Source organism: Heterocephalus glaber, unplaced genomic scaffold, assembly GCF_053883595.1.
Source record: "Heterocephalus glaber isolate CG9 unplaced genomic scaffold, H.glaber_assembly_v1.0 deba00001261, whole genome shotgun sequence".
NCBI classification, from domain to species: domain Eukaryota; kingdom Metazoa; phylum Chordata; class Mammalia; order Rodentia; family Bathyergidae; genus Heterocephalus; species Heterocephalus glaber.
In genome coordinates, this window is record NW_028258229.1 from 1 (window position 1) to 21694 (window position 21694).

The 21694-nt window shown below is 36.5% G+C and overlaps 1 pseudogene; it reads left to right on the plus strand.

Moving 5' to 3' along the window:
* The first annotated feature begins 498 nt into the window (after positions 1 to 498).
* LOC147828152 (liprin-alpha-1 pseudogene) lies at positions 499 to 1719 on the plus strand (annotated as a pseudogene).
* Positions 1720 to 21694: the final 19975 nt, after the last annotated feature.

The following is a 21694-nucleotide window of genomic DNA, read 5'->3' on the forward strand; positions in this document are numbered from 1 at the left end:
TCTTGGTTGTTTCAGATCGATCAGCTCTAGTCCCCCTATCCTGCTTCCTGGCTTTCTGGTTCCTTTCCTCAGGGCAGCGATCACTCCACCCTGAGAAGTGTCCTTCACAGCCCAGCTGGGAATTGGACAGGCTGGGGCTAATGACTGTTGTCAGCTTCCAGAGAAGAGGAACAAGATGAGAAGACAATGACCAAATGTGAAACTTCCCCTCCCTCTTCTCCAAGGTCCCTTCAATTAGACAAGTTGCACAAAGGGGCATTGCATACTGTCAGCCACGAGGATATTTGGGACATGAGAAACCCAACAGGCTCCCAGGATGGTCCTGTGAGCAAACCCAGCAGCACTAACAACAGCCAGGACTCGCTCCACAAAGCAACCAAGAAGTAGGGCAGCAAGTCCTCTATTGGGCATTTGTTTGGCAAGAAGGAAAAGGGCTGGGCTGGACAACCTGGCAGAGAATCACGGGGACAAGACAGTGTTTCAGAGGCAGGAAACTCATCTCAAGATGCCTTGGGAATTAGCAAATTTGAAGACAAGCTGAAAAAAAATTGTAAACTTAAAAAAAAAGATGCAACAACAACAAAAATAACACAAGTAGGGGCCACGGATTTAGCTCAGTGGCACCTTGCCTCCCTTGTAAGCTCAAGAACCTGAGTTACAAAACAAAATCAAAAAAACAAAAAACATGAGTTTCTGGAGGAATCCCTGAGTCAAGGCTTACCATTTGCACAGTGGGATGGGCCAACGCTGGTTGTAAGGCTGGAGTTCTGTGTTGGGATGCTGGCCTAGTACGTGGCTGCCTGCAGAGCAAATGTGAAAAGAGGGGCCCTCACTTCAGTCCTGTCAGACACAGGGATCCAGCGTGAGATTGGCACCAGCAATGCCCTGAACAGGCTGAAGCTGTGGCTGGCCATCCAGGAGATCATGTCGCTAACCAGCCCATCCACCCAGCCCACACTGAGAAGGACACTTGACACCTGCGTATGGGGACATGAACCAAGAGTGGATCAGCAATGAGCTGTTGCCCAGCCTGGGATTCCCTCAATACCGCAGCTACTTCATGGACTGCCTTGTGGATGCCCAGATGCTGGACCACCTGTCCAAGAAAGACCTGCAGGGGCAGCTGAAAATGGTCAGCAGTAGTCACAGAAACACTTTCCACAGAAACAGTTTCCAGTGTGGAATTATGTGTCTGTGAGGGTTCAATTATGACTGAAAAGAACTGGAAAGAAGAAGAGAAGAAACTCAGAATGAAATAAAAGATGTGCTTTTTGGAGCAATGATCGGATGATTTGCTGGATTTCATCCATTTGCCTGAAAGAATATGCAAACAATCTTACCGAGAGTGGTGTTCACGTGGCACTTCTGGCCTTAGATGAAACTTTCGATTTCAATGCACTGCCACTGTCGTTCCATATCCCAACAGAGAATACACAGGCTCGAGCTCTCTGGGAAAGAGAGTTTAACACCTTTTAGTCATGGGAACGGACAGAAGGTGTGATGACAAAGCACTAGGACAGCACCTTCATGGAGAAAGACGTTTAAACCAAAGGACATTCACGGCCTGCCGGCTGGGTCAGCAGAGATGCTCCCTGCAAACATTTAGTCACTTCTTCCATGCCTTCCCTCTCTATGCAGCCAAAGGAGATGCAGATGGATGGCAGTGTATCAGGGACACAGAGGTTGGATTCTGCCACAGTCAGGCCTTACTCTTGCTAAGGCCTCCTGTTGTTACTCACACTACGTCTATAGATATTTATGGAGCATTTTGAATTCAAAAGACTACATTTTCAAATTCAGTGGAATCTCTAATCTGTTAATACATTTTATATGGGCCCTAAGATATTTCATTACAGTTTTTAATTAGTGAAACATTCATGAATACCATACAGAAAATATTTTAGAATTTAATGTTTCTTATATTTATGTAAACTTATGACTCTTCATTAAAATACTTAGATTTTCATGTATATCCAGGCTATAAATATCCTCTTGAGTCAATTCGTGTTCTTATACCTAATTTTAGTCTTGCAAATAGAGCAATGTAATGGTTATATGTATAAATCCTGTGAAAGAATATTTTTCCTTTAAATTGTTTATACTTTTGGTTCCTCATATAAAAGGAACAATGTGGTATTTAACCATCAATTTTTTTATTTATTTCACTTAAAATTATGACCTCAAAGTACATCCATTTTTCTAAAATTACACGTTTATCTTTATCACTGAATACTGCTTCATTGTGTATATATATCACATGATCTTTGTAGGCTCATTTTTGATAGGTACATAGGCAGCCTCCAAGATTTACCTATTCTGATTTGTGCTTCTATAAACAAAAGCATGCATGTATCTTTGCCATATGATGTCATTAACTCATTTGGGAAGATATCCAGTAAGAGAAGAATTAAGTCATATGAAATTTCTTATTTTTAGGGTTTTTTTTTTTGAATCTCCATACTGATTTCCACAGTGGTTATACTAGTTTACATTCCTAGCAAAAATGTAGGAGGGTTTCTTTTTCTGACTAGCTCACTAGTATTTGTGGCTTTTGAGTTGATGGTCATAGCCATGCTTTCTGGAGTAAAACAAAATCTCAGTGCTGTTTTCATTTGCATTTCTCTAATGAACAAAGGTGCTTCACATTTTCATGTACTGATTGTCCATGTGTACTTTTCCTTCTGAGAAGGGTCTGTTCATACCAATTGCCTATTACTCGATTGGGTCTTTTATTTTGAGAGTACTAGAGTGTTCATGGTTTTCTATATTCCAGATATAAATCTTCCCTCTGAGGAAGAACTGTCAGCGTATTTTTTTCCCATTCTGTAAGTTGTTTCTTCACTCTGTTGGGTGTTTACATTGCTGTACAAAAGTATTTTAGTTTAATACAATTCCATTTATTGATGGCTTTTGTAATTTTTTGCACAAATGGATTTCTGTTTAGATACTCCTTTTCAATGGCTATGGCTTTAAGTTTTACCAACTTTATCTTCCAAGAGATTCAGTGTTTCTGTTTTAATATCCAGGTCTGATGTGTTTTGATCTAATGTTAGTGCAGGATGAGGACAATGGGTCTATATTTAATCTTCTGCACATAGGTAACCACTTTTCTCAGCACAGTTTGAGAAAGAGGCTGATTTTTCTACAGCATAGGAGTTTGGTCTTTTGTCAAAGATTAAATGTCTGAATGTGGCTGAAATGTTTTCTGAATTCTCTATTCTGTTCTATTGGCCCTCATGTTTGTTTTTCTGTCAATGCCATGCTGTTTTTTTCATTATGCTCAGTAATGTAATTCAAAATCTGGGTTTGTAATGTCCCCTGCTTTGCTCTTACTGCCCAGGATTGCTTTGCTCTTCTAGGTTCCTTCTGGTTCCATGTAATTTTTAGAGTTTTTCTTGCTAGTTCTGTGTAAAAAGTCATTAGTTTTTATTGCAATTCCATGAAATTTATATATCAATTTTGAAAGCATGGTCATTTTGACAATATTGCTTTTACTTATACGGAAGAAGGGATGTCTTCCTTTCTCTAATGTCCTTTTCAATTTTCATTTTCACAGTTGTATTTTTTTCATTATAGTGGTCTTCCACTTTGGTTAAAATAATTTTGAAGTACAAGTTCATGAATATTTCTGCTTGCAAATAATTCAGTTCACAAACAAAAGTTATCGACAGAATTTTGTTCTGGTGAAAAACATGACCAAAGTCATCTTAGCCACATGAACAAAACTACAGACATCTTCTCCAAGATCATAAAACAAATTAAGTTCACAAACCCAAGTACCACTATATTTCATTTGTGAAGCTACTTTGAAAGGGATTGTTTTCACAGTTTACTTCTTCATGTGTTCGTTGTTGGTACATAAGAACTCAATTACTTTTATATTTTGATTTTATATCCTGCTATTTTGTGGCAATTGTTTATTAGTTCTAGAGGTCTTTTGCTGACATTGGGGTCTTTTATCTAAAGGATCGTGTCATTAATGAAGAAGGATATTATGAGTTCTTTCTTTCCTATGCATATTCCTATTCTTTTCTTGCCCTTGACTGATTGCTCTTGCTAAAGTTTCAAATACTGCATTGAACAGGAGTGGTAATAGACAAACTCTAGTTTTCTTGCTGATTTTAGAGAAAAAGCTTTCAGATTTCCTATGTAGTATAACGTTGGCAGTGAGTTTGCCATAAATGACTTTTTTAAAATTTGAGATAACATTGGTCCATACCTATTTCCATCAGGATTTTTCTTTTTTTTTTATCATCAACGGATGTTGGATTCCATCAAGGCCTTTTCTGGGTCTGTTGAGATTATCATGTAATTTTTATCCTTGCTTCCTTTTAGTGGTGTGTAAAATATATTGATTTATATATGCTAAATCATCCTTTCATTCCTGAGATAAAACCAAATTGGTTGTGTTAGATGATATATCTAATTACTTGAAAAAAATAGAAATTCTATCTGAACCAATTATATCTCTCATGGGTAAATTAAAGATAAAAAATAAACACAGTAAAGCATACTGATATATATATATATATATATATATATGTTGAGCTGAATAAACAAACTAAATTCGTGATAATAGAAAAAGGGAAAAAAATGAGGTATAGAGACACAACACAATATATTCAGCCATAAAGAAAAATGAAGTCATGACATTTGCAGGAACTTAGAATTAGATACCATCATGTTAGGTGAAATAAAGCAGACTCAGAAATTTTAAAATACCCCACATTTTTCCTTATAAAAACAGTCAAAAGTAAATAATTTAGAGATAAAATAAACCAGAAGTAGATGTGTGAAGGTAAGGACGGGGATCAGAGGGACGGGAAGTAAAGTGAAAGGTTTAGGAGGAAAGAATGAAAAAATATGTTATACCTATGTGGCCATTTAACATAATTAATCTTATTATTCTTTATAAAAATATACATATCTAAAAAGGACAATAAAAATCACAAGCTGAGTGGTGTTGAAGGAAAATACATTTTAAAATAATCATGAAAGAAAGCTATGTCACCTGCTGCTACAAAAAATTTATTTCATTCTAATTTGAACTTTATTCCTTTACGAATCACCATCAGAATATTTACTTTTTTACAAAATCTCATATTAACATCCATACAAATCATACTCTCTGGTGATAATGCCCAGGTATCAGTACGGTTAACATTCATAGATAATACCTCTGAAAGTGAACCTTGAAGAGCAGTGATATAGCCCCTGGACCAAACCTGGCGAAACAGATATCTCAGATGTACTTTTTAAAGGAAATGTGCATAAATTTTAAAGAGGGATGACAATTTTAAATATGAAGAGAACTTAGCATTTCATGTGGAGGCCAAGATCTTATCTCACACACTAGGTAAGCTGCTAGTTCATGTTGATTTTATCACGATAGTTATGATAAGATTCTAGAAGGTTCATGCAACTCAGTTAAAATAATCTGAATAAATAATTATTTGGATAGGAAACACAAAGTAAAATAAAAGCCATGTAGCTACAAAAATAATGTGACCAAAGAGGACAAACCTGGAGGTCCGGATGAAGGAATTTTACAAAACAAGCTATGAAAACAATAAGAGACATGGAGAGACTACAGTGTCCTGCTCTGCAGCCTCAACAGCATGCTCTTAATGTCCTTGTTCCTTAGGCTGGAGATGAAGGGATTCAGCATAGGGGTGACCACAGTGTATAACATCGAGGCCACTGCACTGTTTCTGGGAGGCTGTGATAGAGCTGAATTAAGGTTCACTCCAATGGCTGTTCCATAAAAGAAGCAAACCACTGAGCAGTGGGACCCACAGGTGGAGAAGGCTTTATATTTCCCTCCTGATGATGAGACTTTCAGAATGGAGGAATCAATTTTATAGTATGAGAAAAAAGATCCCCCGGAGAGGAAAAAAGGCAGAGATAGTACCAAAAAATACATGACTAATAGATAATTGGTAATGGTATCAGAACAGGTAAGATTAAGAATTTGAGAAGGTTCACAGAAGAAATTTGCAATTTCAACATCCTTGAAGTAGACAAAGTGTAAAATTTTGCAGTTGTGACTATAAAAAGCTAAATAAAAGACACCAAAACCAAGAAGGCACACAGGTGAGGATTCATGATGACATGGTATTGCAGAGGGTGACAGATGGCCACAAACTGGTCATAGGACATCACCATCAGGAGCATATCATCCATGCATCCAGAAATGACAAAGAGATATCTGTGTGAGGCAGACTTCATATGAGATGACTCTGCTCTCAGTTTGGATGTCCACAATCAACCTGGGACTGTGGTGGAGATGAAACATACATCAGCCAGGAATAGGTTGGAAAGGGAAAAAGTACATGGGTGTGTGGAGGTGGGAGTCACAGATGATGATCATAATGATGTGCAGGTTCCTGAGCAATGTGACCAGGTACATGGACAGGAACAGTCTGAAGATGATGGACTGCAGGTCTGGATCCTCTGAGAGTCCCATGAGATGAAATTCTAAGACACATGTTACATTTTTTGCTTGTGCATTGCCCGGGCAGCTTTAAAATGTAGAAGGTTGAAAAAGGAAAGAAACAGCCACTGATGCTCATGCAATGGTCCAATGTGCTTTGATTTTAGATGTTTAATACTGTGTAAGAGTTAAGCTTCATATGAACACTAAATTAAGGTTAGTTCTTAATAATCAGTGAACACTGTTATATCTATTTATCTCCCAGTTTTCCAACTTTTTGGTGTTTCATAAGAAGCTTTGTTTAGTAATGATGTCTTAAGTTTTGTAACCTCACCTATGGTAGACTTCAAATTTTGATAAATCCAGTTAATTTATATGCACATAACTAATCTCTTCATTGACCACAAGTGTGGCATTCATGTTAATTACACAATGGTCAAATGCTTTAAGAAGTAAGTGGTCAGTAATTAAACAATGGTCAAATGCTTGGAAACACATTTGAAATATTTTTATTTTCTGCATGTTTACTTGTACCAAACCTATACAACCTCAGTAAAATAGTATAGTAACCCAGTAAGTATTTTTCTCCTTCTGTGCCATACATGGAATGGTCTGGAAATATAATACCTTCATTGATTTTCTGATATTAAACCTTATGTATGGTTGGTTTTAGCACCAGGAAAGAAACCAGAACCCAAGTCTGAATCCTAATCTTCTTAAGAAATTTAATAGACATTCATGTTACCATTTTCTTTCTATATGGATTGCAATGCTTGCACCTCACCTACATGCAGGCAAGTTATGTTTATTATGTATTCTGATACATGATGCTTTAATTGGGAAAATTGAAAAGAGAGAAGTAAAAAATAATTTCAATGCTATAAATGTCTCTAACTTCTCTTTTTTTATAGCTGAGTATTACTCCATTTTATTAAAAAAACCCCACATTTTCTTTATCCAGTCTCCAGTTGGTGGGCTATTGGACTGCAGCCAAGTTTCAGCTATTACAAATTGTGCTCCTATGAGCATGGGTGCACAAATATCACTGTGGTATGATTCTTTTAATTCTTTGGGGAAGATCCCCAGCAGGGGAATAGCTGGGTCAAATGCAACTTCCAGTCCTAGTTTTTGAGGTATCTCCATAGAGACATTTATAGCTAAATGGATGCACATTGAGGCCATACTCAAGTGAAACAAACAGGACACACATCTGTAAATACTGAATAGTTTCTCTAGTGTGAGAAACTGAAAGTGTAAATAAGGACTAAAAGGTATAATAGATAATGTGAAATAGGAAGAAAAGGGGCAAAGGGGAAGGGGAAGTGGGAGGGGTAGGGGAAAGGAAAGAAGGGAATGGAGTTAATGTGAGAAAATGAAAAAAAGGAATCAAAGTCTTTGTAAATAGAGAGGGCTTGAGGGGTTGGAGGGAGGGCAGGGGAAGGGGGAAAAATAAGAACTAAGAGAGATTATGTAAAGGTGCAAATTTTCAATGATGAATGTCATTATATTGTACACCTAAAATGTACCAATAAATTTATCCAATTATTAAAAAAGAAAAAAAATAATTTCAATGCACCTGAACATACTCTGTATCTATAAAATGGAGACAATACTTACCTGCACAAGGTGTTAGTACAAAAAGGATTTTTAAATAGAATTTAAATTGTATAAAGAAGTGGATCTCAGTCTCCCTTATGAAAGTCCTTGGCCTGGGATGAAAAACACTTTTTTTCTCTGAGTATTTGCATGTGAAATTCTTGGTGGTTGTTCCCTACATCAGGGTTGAGAAACAGTATCTGTGCATATTTTCTTGCAGTTAGAAAATGATCCATTATTATTATTTATACATATGGACACCAAGACCTATTACTCTTTATTTTTTTGGTATCAGAGATCGAACTTGGGACCTTGCTCTTGCGAGGCAGGCAGCACTGAGCTAAATCCCCAGCCATTGCTCATATTTTTAACAGAAATATTTAGTAATGGGTTTCCCATACCAAATATTTGAAAGAAGTTTGACTAATCCACTATAAAATTTGACATTTTACTTTGTCGTCATGAAGATATGCTCCTTCATACATGATCATAACCATTGTTCAAAGAACTGAATATAGTGGGTGTTTAGATGTCAAAACATACATGTCAGTATTGACTGTGCACACATAAGTGATTTTTGAGGCTGACCTATAATCACCTAAAGTGAATCTAAGTTTTCTGCAAGATAATAATATCCAGCCATGAAAGGTACTAGATTACTCTGCCCAGTTTTCAGGTTTTTCTCTGAAGTACCTACATTGATTTCAAATGCTTTACCTGATCCACCTGAAGGAGAAAAACCATTTAATTAGCTTAGTGCATTATTACAGAAAAATCATTTAATTAGTGAGTGCATTTTACAAAAATCTTTTCAAAACATTTTTGCCTCTCCATATGGCAGAAATGAATATATCCACGTAATATGTGGAGAAGCCATGGTTATTTGGATTGCACTAATTGTTACACATTCCACTTTATTATGAATCACCTATATTATTGTCTCAAAAGATCCAGCCCTTATCACCTACAACCTATGAGTGGAAATATATACTGTCAAAAGTATTTCTGATATATATTAATAACCCTGACATAACTATTGTCCAAGGAATTTCAACTTGTATAGAGAGTAATATTTCTACCTTCCTCCAGTAGAGGAGTTAAAGTACTTGTTAGGTAAACAAAAAATTAACATTTAATCCCATGCCTCTGGTCTGCTTCTATAAGCTTAATATGTGTATATTTCTCCACTTGTCTGTGTTGATGTTGTGTAATGGAGAATAGCACCCATGTCTACATGTGCAGTAACAAAGGATCCTTGGGAAATTAATAAAATTTCATCATATCATTTTTCAAATGAGCAATCCCATCATTATGAAAATAGTGATTTTATTGAAGAAAACAAATGTCAAAAACCTGTGGAAACCAGAATTACCTTGCATATGCAAGGCAGGCAGCAGAACCACTGAGCTAAATCCCTGGCACTCAGAATGATGTGATTTTAAGAAGTAAATCAGCTGAAGGACCTAGATTAATTGCTTACTCTTTTTTCTGACATATGAACATAGCTTTCATGATATTAAAACAATTATATATTGCTCTTGACTGAAATATTGGGTCCCTGAAACAGACACAGAAAGGAGCTATTATTTTGTGCCTCTGTTACATTGGATATACTTAAAAGAAGTGAAAATGCAGGCAGGAAAGCATTTCTTATGTTGAAGCTACACTGATTACAGCCAATTTTTGTGAACCAAAGAAAGTTATATCCACTGTTCAACAGAAGTTATTTTTATTTTCAATGTCTCCTCTATGCCAAAAAGACATAGGCTCTGAAAAATCAGATACATCAGTGAATCATTCCTCTCCAATATACAGTATGTACTTATAAAATAAAAAACTGAATATCTCATTTAAGAAATAGAAAAGAGTAATTGATACATATTTTATGTGAAAGGTAAGAACAAAATTAACATATCATTATCAATAATAAAATTTCAATTGTTTTTATTCATTAATTTTATTGTTACATTTTAAGTATACATTACGATGATATTCATCATTGGGAATTTAGACCTTTACATGATATATCTTGGTGGTTATTTTCCCCCCATTCCCCTGCCCTACCTTCAACCCTTCCACCCCTTCCTATTTACAAAGATGTTGTTTTCATTTCTCATATTTATTCCTTAACCTTCTTTCCTTTCCCCTACCCCTCCCACTTCCCCTTCCCCTCCAAAAACTAGGAATAATATTTCAATTGTATTCACCTAATTTATACACCTGTTACATATTAATCACAAATGAAGTACCCATATCTGTTTATATTTTCCTCAACTCCATTGTCAACTAAAGATCAACTCAGATGACAATGCTGAGTTTCAGAGATTCTAACAACCTACCTCACATTCAACAAATATGAAGTGGAGCCAATATCATTTAAAATTGAGATGCCAGATTCTGGATCTTACCACATGATCTTCATTGTTTCATACCGAATAGAAAGTTTTAAGCAAATATCCAGATGTTTAAGGACACATATATGTGAGGAAGATTTTTGAACCCTGGCCAGTTCCTGAGTAGAAATGAAATCAACACTTTACTGCATGTCTCCTTTTGAGATCGTGTGCATATTATAAAAATGAAGGCTAACATAGACATTTGCAATATAGTTTTGGAGAGAGCAAGAATAAGGTGTGTGCAGAATTCTGTTTCTTCTCTTTCTGTGCTCTTTGTCTGTGATATGTAACTGTCCTTCTTATAGTGGGTCAGCAGGTGCTGCCCACTGCTCTGCCCCATAACCTGCAAACAATGAAGAAATATACAAAATGATCAAGGCACCTCCTTTTTGAGAGACTAATTAATGTCATCATGTCAACATATCTGGGGTTGCTTAAGGGACTCCTTTCTAGCATTCCCCTAGCTAATACCTTGGGTCTGATTGCAGACAATCCAATTCAAATGTGTTTCACTCTTTTTACCTAATAACTCATACCAATTTCATAAAATGTAGTTTTATTCCTTTTATTGAACTTGAGGGAGACTGCTCTGGTGAAATGAAATGAAACAAGGTGGATAGAACACATGATGTTAGGGTTACTGTCTTCCTGCACCCCATCAGCCCTTCCATAATTTTCTTGTAGTGCTCAGTAATTCTCTATAGGGACACATTTTAGGCTTTTGTGGGTGTGATATCTATGACACACATAACAAGTGTGAAAGGAAAGCAAAATTTACTATATATCTGAGGCCCACAGTTAAAAAAAGATAAGCTTCATAATGCTCATAACTAAAATTTTGCATTGGCATCCTCAAATTCAGAGAAAAGCTATCATGTTAGCCTCAGTAATGAAGAAATAATATTTCTGATAGTCCCTTATCCAGGCTCTCCCACTCCACATATGAGGTAAGGCTGCTTCTCTGCTGGGTCATGGCTAAGGAGTGCAGCTTGCATGAAGAACGCCTGAGTTGGGGCCTGTGAAGGCTCAGACTACCCTCAGGCTTGATGTAACTACATGGTCAGATTCAAGCTTCCTGATGCACACAACCATGGAGGAGGGACATTGGCATAGAGCCCTCTGGACTGGTAAAATCTAAATGAGAAGGTGAAGGCAGAGACTCATTATTTACTATTATATATTCTTGGAGGTTCAATGCACAGAACTCATCATTAACAAAATTGATCTATTTCATCCCAATCTCTAAAGACTTACTATTAATAGGGGAAAAAGTAAAAGGAATAAATGTCTATCAAACATTTGAGACTCTTCTAAAAATAAGCAGAAAGCATTGGACAGTATTTACTGAATTCATTTTTACTTCCTTTTGAAAACAATAAGTTGTATTTTATTTCTACTGTTTATTGTGGTTCAATGGATATAACAAGAAAACCAACATTTTTGCCAAGTTTTCTGTGAATTATTAAATGATACAAGTGGCAATTTCACTGTAAAAGTATCCACCACATCCATTTCCTAAAATATCTTATCTTCCCAAACTTAAATGGTACATTGATTTTAAAAATACCACATTCCCCCCACTCCACAAAATAGCAGTGACCAATCAACTAGAAACAAGGTGCAGAATTAAACCCTCCTTACCACAAAAACAGTGTGAACAAGAATGCATGGTTTACATGTCAATATGTTTAGTTTACTTGCCAATTCAAGTCTATATTCTGAATGATTTGTCACAAATCCTGAGATTAAAGTGTTGATCTCCTGAAGAACCTCTTAATGGAGCTATTGATGTCTCTATTTTTAAATATGTACATGAAGAAGAACAGAAATAATGGCAGAAAACTTCCCAAGCATGGGAAAAGAGCTTGACATACAGATAAGTGAGGCATATAGGACTCCAAATAGCCTTGATCAAAAAAACAATCTACACATAGGCATATAATTGTGAAGATTTCAGAAACACAACAGAAGAACAAAGTTCTACAAGCAGATAGAGAAAAGAAACAAATCACATACAAAGGAAGGCCCATCAGAATCACAGCAGACTTCTCAATACAAACCATGAAAGCAAGAAGAGCTTGGCATGACATATTCCAAGCCCTAAAAGAAAACAGCCTCCAACCCAGATTGATGTACCCTGCAAAATTATCTTTCAAAATGGATGGAGAAATAAGATACTTTCATGACAAAGAGCACCTTAGGAACCTCATGAATACCAAACCAGCACTCCAAAGAATTTTACACAATATCCTAGGAACAGACATTGAGGATCACAACCCCAGGAAGCAAAGCAGAATGAACCCATCTGGTATGACAAGAAATTAAATGTAAATGGGGAGAACCCAACAAAAAGAAAAACTCATGGCAATGACAAGTCAATACGTTTCAGTTATAACCATCAACATTAATGGTTTCAATTCAACAATGAAAAGAAATAGACTGGCAGAATGGGTCAAGAAGAAAAATCCAACAATATGCTGCATACAAGAAACACACTTCATTCAAAAGGAAACTCATAGACTGAAAGTTAAAGGGTGGAAAACAATACTGCATGTGACAGGAACCTGAAAAAAAGCAGGAGTAGCTATCCTCTTGGCAGATCAAGTAGATTTCAAACCAACACTGATTAAGAGAGATGAAGAAAGACACTACATCCTTGTAAAGGGAACAATCCTACAGGAAGAGATGAAAATCATAAATATCTATGCATCAAACACTAGTGCACTCAACTATATAAAACAAATACTAACAGACATAAACAGTAATATATGCACTAATACAATTGCAGTGGGGGACCTCAACACCCCACTGTCACAAATAGATAGATCAACTAGACAAAAAATAAGTAATGAAATACCAGAACTCAATCGAACTCTTGAACAAATGAACTTAACAGATGTTTACAGAGTCTTCCACCCCACAAAATCAGAATACACATTCTTCTCAGCTACACATGGGTCATTCTCCAAAATGAACCACATACTCACACAAAGAACATGTTCAAGAACTGTAAAGGAATTGAAGTTATCCCCTGTATATTATCAGACCATAGTGCAGTGAAATTGGAGATCCATAACAAAAGAAACTCAAAAAATTTCATAAACACATGGAAATTGAACAACACACTTCTGAATAAACAATGGGTCACAGAGGAAATTAAAGAAGAAATTAGACAGTTCCTTCAATTAAATGACAATGACAATACAACATATCGGAATCTATGGGACACAATGAAAGCAGTCTTACGAGGGAAATTCATAGCAGTGAATACTCATATTAGGAAAACAGAATGAACCCAATTAAAAAACTTGATGCTGCACCTCAAGCTTCTAGAAAAAGAAGAGCAGGACAACCCCAAAGCTCATACAAGGGAGGAAATTATAAAGATCAGAGGAGAAATCAATGCAATGGAGACTAAGAGAATGATACAAGAAAATCAATGAAGCCAAGAGTTGGTTCTTTGAAAGAATCAACAAAATTGATAAACCGTTAGCCAACCTTGTCAGAAAAAGGAGAGAAAAGGCCCAAATCCATGCAATTGAGAATGAAAAGGGTGAAATGACAACAGACCCAGCAGAAATTCAGAGGGTCATCAATACCTACTTCCAGAATCTATACGCCAATAAGATGGACAACACAGAAGAAATGGACAGATTCCTAGATACATATGAATTACCAAAGTTGAACAAAGAATACCTAAAAATTCTGAACAACCCAATATCAACCAATGAAATTGAAAATGTAATTAAAAACTTATCAACTAAGGAAAGCCCCGGCCCTGATGGCTTCACTGCTGAATTCTACAAGACATTTAGAGAGGAACTGCTGCCACTACTGTTTAAACTCTTCGATGAAATTGAAAGAGAAGCAATGCTCCCAAATTCATTCCTGGAAGCAAGCATCACCTTGATCCCCAAAGCAGACAAAGACCCAACCAAAAAGGAGAACTATAGGCTAATCTCATTAATGAACATAGATGCAAAAATCCTTAATAAGACACTGGCAAACAGAATGCAAAAGATCATCAAGAAGATCATACACCCTGATCAAGTGGGATTCATCCCAGGGGTGTAGGGATGGTTCAATATATGAAAATCAATCAATGTAATACATTATATCAATAGAGCCAAGGACAAAAATCATATGATTATCTCCATAGATGCAGAAAAAGCATTTGACAAAATACAACATGCATTCATGATAAAAACCCTACAAAAAATTGGAATTGATGGTCTCTGCCTCAAAGTGATAGAAGCCATCTATGAAAAACAAACATCCAATATCATACTAAATGGTCAAAAACTGAAATCCTTCACACTAAAATCAGGAACAAGACAAGGAGGTCCACTATCACCACTCTTGTTCAATATAGTTCTGGAAATATTAGCCACGGCAATTAGACAAGAGAAAGAAATAAAAGGAATAAAGATAGGAAATGAAGAAGTCAAATTGTTATTATTTTCAGATGACATGATACTCTATGTAGAAGACCCCAAGAACTCCACCAAAAGTCTTCTAGACTTAATAACCAAATTCAGTCAAGTAGCTGGTAACAAGGTCAACACACAAAAATCAAAAGCTTTCCTCTACGCCAATGACAGACTCACTGAGAGAGAAATAGGGCAAATAATTCCTTTCACAATAGTATCCAAAAAACTAAAATACCTAGGAATCAACCTAACAAAAGAAATCAAAGACCTCTTCTCTGAAAACTATGGCACTCTGAAAAGAGAGATTGAAGATGATATCAGAAAATGGACATACATTCCCTGCTCCTGAGTAGGAAGGACTAATATAGTGAAAATGGCCATACTTCCAAAACTGCTATATAGATTTAATGCAATTCCAGTTGAGATCCCAGGAGCATACTTTATGGACCTTAAGAAAACAATCCAAAAACTCAGGTGGAACAAGAAGAGACCAAGAATAGCAAAAGCAATTCTAGGTAACAGAGACATGACAGGGGGTATCACAACCCCAACCTGCAACTCTACTACAAAGTTACTGTGATAAAAGCAGCATGGTACTGGCAAAGAAACAGACCCGAGGACCGGTGGAACAGATTAGAAAATGCAGAAACAATGTCAGACACACTCAGCCATCTCATCTTCAACAAAGGAGCCCAACACCCTCACTGGAGGAAAGATAGCCTCTTTAATAAATGGTGCTGGAAAAATTGGGCTTCAACTTTCCAAAGATTAAAACTAGACTTGTATCTCTTACCATGGTATAATCTAAAATCAAAATGGATTAAAGATCTAAATATTAAAATAGTAACTCTGAACCAGTTGGAACAGAGGTTAGGTAGAACTCTTGAAGACATGGGTGTAGGAAAAGATTTTATGAACAAAACCTCAGTTGCCCGTGAACTAGCACAAACAATCAACAAATGGGATCTCTTCTTATTAAAAGGCTTCTGCACAGCAAGAGAAACCACCAGCAGTGTGAAGCGACAACCCACAATGTGGGAAAAAATCTTCACCTGCTCTTCCTCAGACAAAGGTCTACTATCTCGAATCTATAAAGAACTTAAAAAGATCAGACCTCCCAAATTTAAAGACCCAATCCAAAAATGGGCATCTGAAATGAACAGATATTTCTCAGACAAAGAATAGAAATAGCAAATAAATACATGAAAAAGTGTTCAACATCACTGGTCATTCGAGAGATGCAAATGAAAACAATGCTGAGATTCCATTTCACTCCAGAAAGAATGGCTGCTCTCATGAAATCAACCAATAACAAATGCTGGTGGGGCTGTGGGGAAAGAGGAACCCTGCTCCACTGCTGGTGGGAGTGTAGACTGGTGCAAGCACTGTGGAAATCAGTATGGAGATACCTCAAAGAACTAGGACTGGAAGTCCCATTTGACCCTGCTATTCCACTGCTGGGGACCTTGCCCAAAGAATTAAAAGAATCATACAACAGTGATATATGTGCACCCATGTTCATAGAAGCAGAGTTTGTAATAGCTAAAACTTGGAAATGGTCCAAATGTCTATCAACTGGAGACTTGGATAAAGAAAATGCGGTTTTTTAATAAAATGGAGTGCTATTCAGCCATAATAAATTCAAAATTAGAGACATTTATAGCTAAGTGGATGCACATTGAGGTGATACTCTTAAGTGAAATAAATAGGATACACATGTATAAATACCGAATTGTTTCTCTGGTGTGAGAAATTGAAAGTGTAAATAAGGACTAAATGTATAATAGGTAATGTGAATAGGAAGAAAAGGAGCAAAGGGGAAGTAAGTGGGAGGACTAGGGGAAAGGATAGAAGGGAATGGGATTAATATGAGAAAATGGAAAAATAGGAACAAAATCTTTGTAAATAGGGAGGACTGGAGGGGTTGAAGAGAGGGCTGGGCAAGAGTGAAAAATAAGAACCAAGAGAGATGATGTACAGGTGCAAATTTCCAATGATGAATGTCATTATATTGTATACCTAAAATGTACCAATGATTAGAATGAATAATTGATAATGCAAAATAGGAAGAAAAGGTCCAAAGGGGTAGGGGTAGTGGGAGGGGCAGGGGAAAGGAAAGAAGGGAAAGGAAAAATTAAGAGAAATGGAAACAATGGAAATAAAGTCTTTGTAAATAGGGAAGGGTGGAGGGAGTGAAGGGAGGGCTAGGAATGGGGAAAAAATAAGAACCAAGATGCATTATGTAAAGGTACAATTCCCAATGAGAAATGTAATTCTGTTGTATACTTACAATGTACCAATAAAAGAATGTAATTTTAAAAAGTCATGGTACTTGAGTCTTCCATATATAATAAATATCCAGCAAACTGTCTGATGTTGCCACTGTAAAATCACTAGATTTCCTAAGATTTGAAGAATTGAAAGTATTGGATGACAAGTATTGATGTTGAAATAAAGGAATTCTCTTTCAAGGGGCTGGTAGATACATAAATCATCAATTTAATAGGAATGTCAGTAACATGAACACCTATATACCCTATGAGCAATAATTTTATTCCACTTCTGAATATTTGAATTTTTTTCTTTTTTCATATTTATTCCTTTCCCTTCTTTGCTTCCCTCCTCCCCTTTCCCTTCCCCTTTGGACTTTTCTTCCTATTTCACATGCTCTGTTAAACACTTTGATCCTTATTTACACTTTCAGTCCTTATTTACACTTTCAGTTTCTCACACCAGAGAAACTATTTGGTATTTACACGTGTGTGTCCTATTTATTTCACCCAAGATTATGGCCTCAGTGTGCATCCATTTAGCTATAAATGTCTCTAGTTTATCATTCTTTATGGCTGAGTAGTACTCCATTTTATTTAAAAAGCACATCTTCTTTATCCAGTCTATTAGTTTATGTCTATGAGAAGTCATGCATAAAAAGTTCATAGATGTTTTACTCATCATAGACAAAGTTAGGTGCAAATAAGGAGGGCATAAATGATAGAATATACATCAAATTACACAAGGGACTATCACACAGCACTAAGAAAAACAAAATTGCTGATACCAATTACCAGATGAATGAGTCTTACAGAAAAATGTTGAATGAAAGACAGTACATTAGATGACTAACTATATCATTTGCATGAATTCCAAAACCAGCAAAACTAATCTGTATAGTAGAGTATGGAATGTCAGGAAATGACATGAAGGGCCTTATGAGTGCTAGAAATTTTTAGATTTTGATCTAGGTGGTAGTAAATATATATATATATATATATATATATACACACACACACATATATATGCTTTACTTAATATTTGTATACTTGATATGAATAATTCTTATACAGAAAAATGAAAGAATATTGGAAGCAGACTCTGAAAGTAATAATATGTATCAGACACTGCAGTGATGTGAAATATATAGTTCAAAGAACAATCTCTGTATTTATAGAGCATCTGGTCTTCTCCGGGCAGCTGTAACTAAGCCTGCATTGCTCCATCTCTAAACTTGGCATGCCCAGAGTCAGAGGGGACAACACAGCGATTGCTGATCTTCAGAGGAATATTTAAACCCCACCTGGCAGCACTCATCTTTCTCTTCAGGGGAAAGTTTGTTGGGAGTACTTCAGTGGAGAGCCACTGTACTATGAGGTCTCATCAGAACTAGTGAAAGTTGGGCATTTATATAAAGCAAATGTTTCCAATCCTTACCTGACAGTCTAAATCATCATGCCTAGGGGACAGCCATTTGCCATTTAGAATCTCCACAAAAGACTTGCAGCCAAGCTGAGCAGCAATGCCCTAAGAAACATTTGCTATAGATGAGAATGTCTAAGACCTCCTGAGCATTTGGCACGGCAATTAAGGGCAATGCCCTCAACATCACTTTGTCCTTTCCTTCACCATGGCAGGATGATGTTATTATCATCCTCAGTCTTTAAAAGAAAGATTTTCCCCTGCAGAAGTGTAGAAGCATGCCCAAGAACATGAGGATAGCAAGTGACCAGAAAGGGATTCCATCTCCAGTCTACTCATCAAAAAACAAAACAACAAAACAACACAAAACAAAACTGTTAGATTGTGCTGCCTCAAAGATAAATTAAAATGCGGTGGGTTTATTATTTTAAGTCATCAACCCCATGAATTTGCTTAGCCTACTTTATGAAAGTGGGATGGACATTAGAGTCACTTCTACCAGATGTTAGAATTCTCCACTCTTTCTTCATAAGCATATAAAAAGTGAGAAGAAATCAGACGTTGGCCACACTGGGCACTCTCATTCAAAGAACCACAACTGTGCTGAATTTAAAGAGGACAGAAGGTGGAAAAACCTACTGCTTCACCCCTAACGTGTGGCAAGGAGTAATTTTCCCATTTATTTAAATTTGCAAACTACAGAAAACTGTATGGTCATAAACAATATCCATACAGGAACAATATGCCTGCTTTAGATTCCTGGCTCTCCTACTTCTTTTCTGAATAATACTGGATGAATCACTTACCTCTATCACCCTTGGATTAAAATGGAGATGAGAGTAATATCAGTACCCACCTCATGGCATTATATTTGAATTTATACTATATACACATAATACATGGGTCACAATATGTGACAGATTTATGATGATGATACATGCAAATTTAACAGATTTTTTGGAGAATATTCATATTATACACATAGCATTTTATTTTATTATCTTCTATAGCTCTGTAACTTAAACCTATGAGAAAAAATTACCAATTTATTATAAAATTTTGTGAAAAGAGCATCTTTGCTTGGTAATGCTTCTTGTGCTGCTGCTCCTTATTGTTTTGGGATACACAGTCCTTCATGACACTAAAAAGCGGGGACAGAAATAGCCAAAATTAAAGCTATATCAAAGTTTATGCTACAAAATCTCATTAAAAATCTAGGTGTTACCTTCATGTGCTTCTTTGTTGATATCTCCTTATATCATTTTTTGTTTGCATCAAGAAAGTGAGAAATAATCACCCCCCAACTGCATAAGGTTAAGAGAACTAAAACAATTTAAATTCCATTCTGTTGGCTATTTGCATTTAAATCAGTATGAGGGATTACATTGTTAGGATTCATTACACACTCATCACTTCTCAATTACTTGAGGAAAGATCCTGTGGTGGGGGGAGCTCACTCCTTCACTTGTCTGCATGCCTGTTTCCTCAGCCAAGATGAACAAATATATTTGGTCTATCTTAGAATCACTAAATTTCTGTTAAATTCTCTCATCCAGAAATATGCCATAGTTTACAAAAACATAGTGAACTAGAAAATTTAAAGAGATGAAAATAAACTCAGCTATAATAAACTGGCTTGAATTATTGGTGAAAGTGATGACAATCTGTGAAAATGAGTGTGAGCCTGAATCTAACATTAATGGAACCTGCAATGTGCTTGTGTGAGCGAGCCTTACAATTTATTGAATAAAGAGCAGGTATTGGTCTCTGAAGTTCTATGAAACTATGAATATTGTGAGTCAGGAGTTAGTATGTGTGCAAAGATATGTAATATGGCTCTGTTTGGATGTCACTTGTATTAAATTTGCTCTTTTCTGCTAAGGAAAAAATAAATATATAATTCTAAAATGTGGCAGCAAGTAATAGAAATGATTTATTCCTGTCAGAATTCTTGTATCAGAGTAACAGCAAAGTTTGAAAATGTGGAAAATAATATGTTATTGGGAAAACAAACTCTGAATATTAAAGGCCTCTCAGGTGGCAGGAGAATTAGGATGTTTAAATCATCCAAAAGACGGTCAAATAATTACTGATATTGATGTAAGTCTCTATGAGTTACTATTATCCTATCTTCTATAGCTGAAAGCTCTTGGTCCACTTTTTGTCTGGTTTTTCTAATGCAGCTACAGGTTGATTGCTTGATATTTTGTATGTGATCTTCCTGGGAAACCAGATATGTCTTTTGCTTTGGAGTTGGGTGGAAATACAACAAAATTTTAATATTACCACTTTCCTCATTCTCACGTATTTACCTGGACTAGAAAATGATCACCGCTTACTATAATTGTGCACCCAAACATACATGGGTTTGCACACACACACACACACGCATACACACTCAACTTCTGTTATTTCAGAGCAATTTAAGACTAAATCTGACTATTCATCACACACATTTCTGAACTGTCCTCTGTTGCTTCCAACAGCAGAAGTAATTATAAGTTCCCTGTGTTTCATCACTTGGCTTTATCTGTCAAAATATTGTTTGAAAACTTATAGACATGCTGTTTTTAAGTCTCTCTGCGTCCCAGTCGAGGCCTTTGTGTAGACCCTGTTATGGCTGTGCCTTTTTTCTTTGCTCTCTGGGAGAGAAAGAGAGTGTGGGTACCCGCCAAAGAGCTAGGCAAGACCTTCAATAACTCCCACAGAAGAAGCCTGTAGGGAGTTTGTATTTTTGGCCATGAATCCAGGGCTTTCATTTTAAGTTTCAGGGTGCATCATGCAGCTGAGCACTGATTGAATGGGGGCGCTGGAGGCTCTAGGGATCAAGCTGTGACATTTTTCCAAGCCCAAAAGCTGCTCCCAGTTATTACTGCACAGCCCTTGCTGACTGCTACTTCAGGGAAACACGGGGAGAAGGGGGTTGTGCTTCTGAGCGTGGGTGGTCGAATAAACTCTTTTAGCAGCAGCAGTTGGTCTATTTAGCCTGGAAAAGAGACCCCCAGCAGCCCCCAAAGTGCTAAAAAAAATTACTATCAATTTTAAAAATACATATTGTATTACCTAAAAGACCGCACGAGTGAGTGCTGAGCATTGCTTCACAGTATTACCAGCTGCTAAATGAGGCAGTCACATGCAGCCAAGCG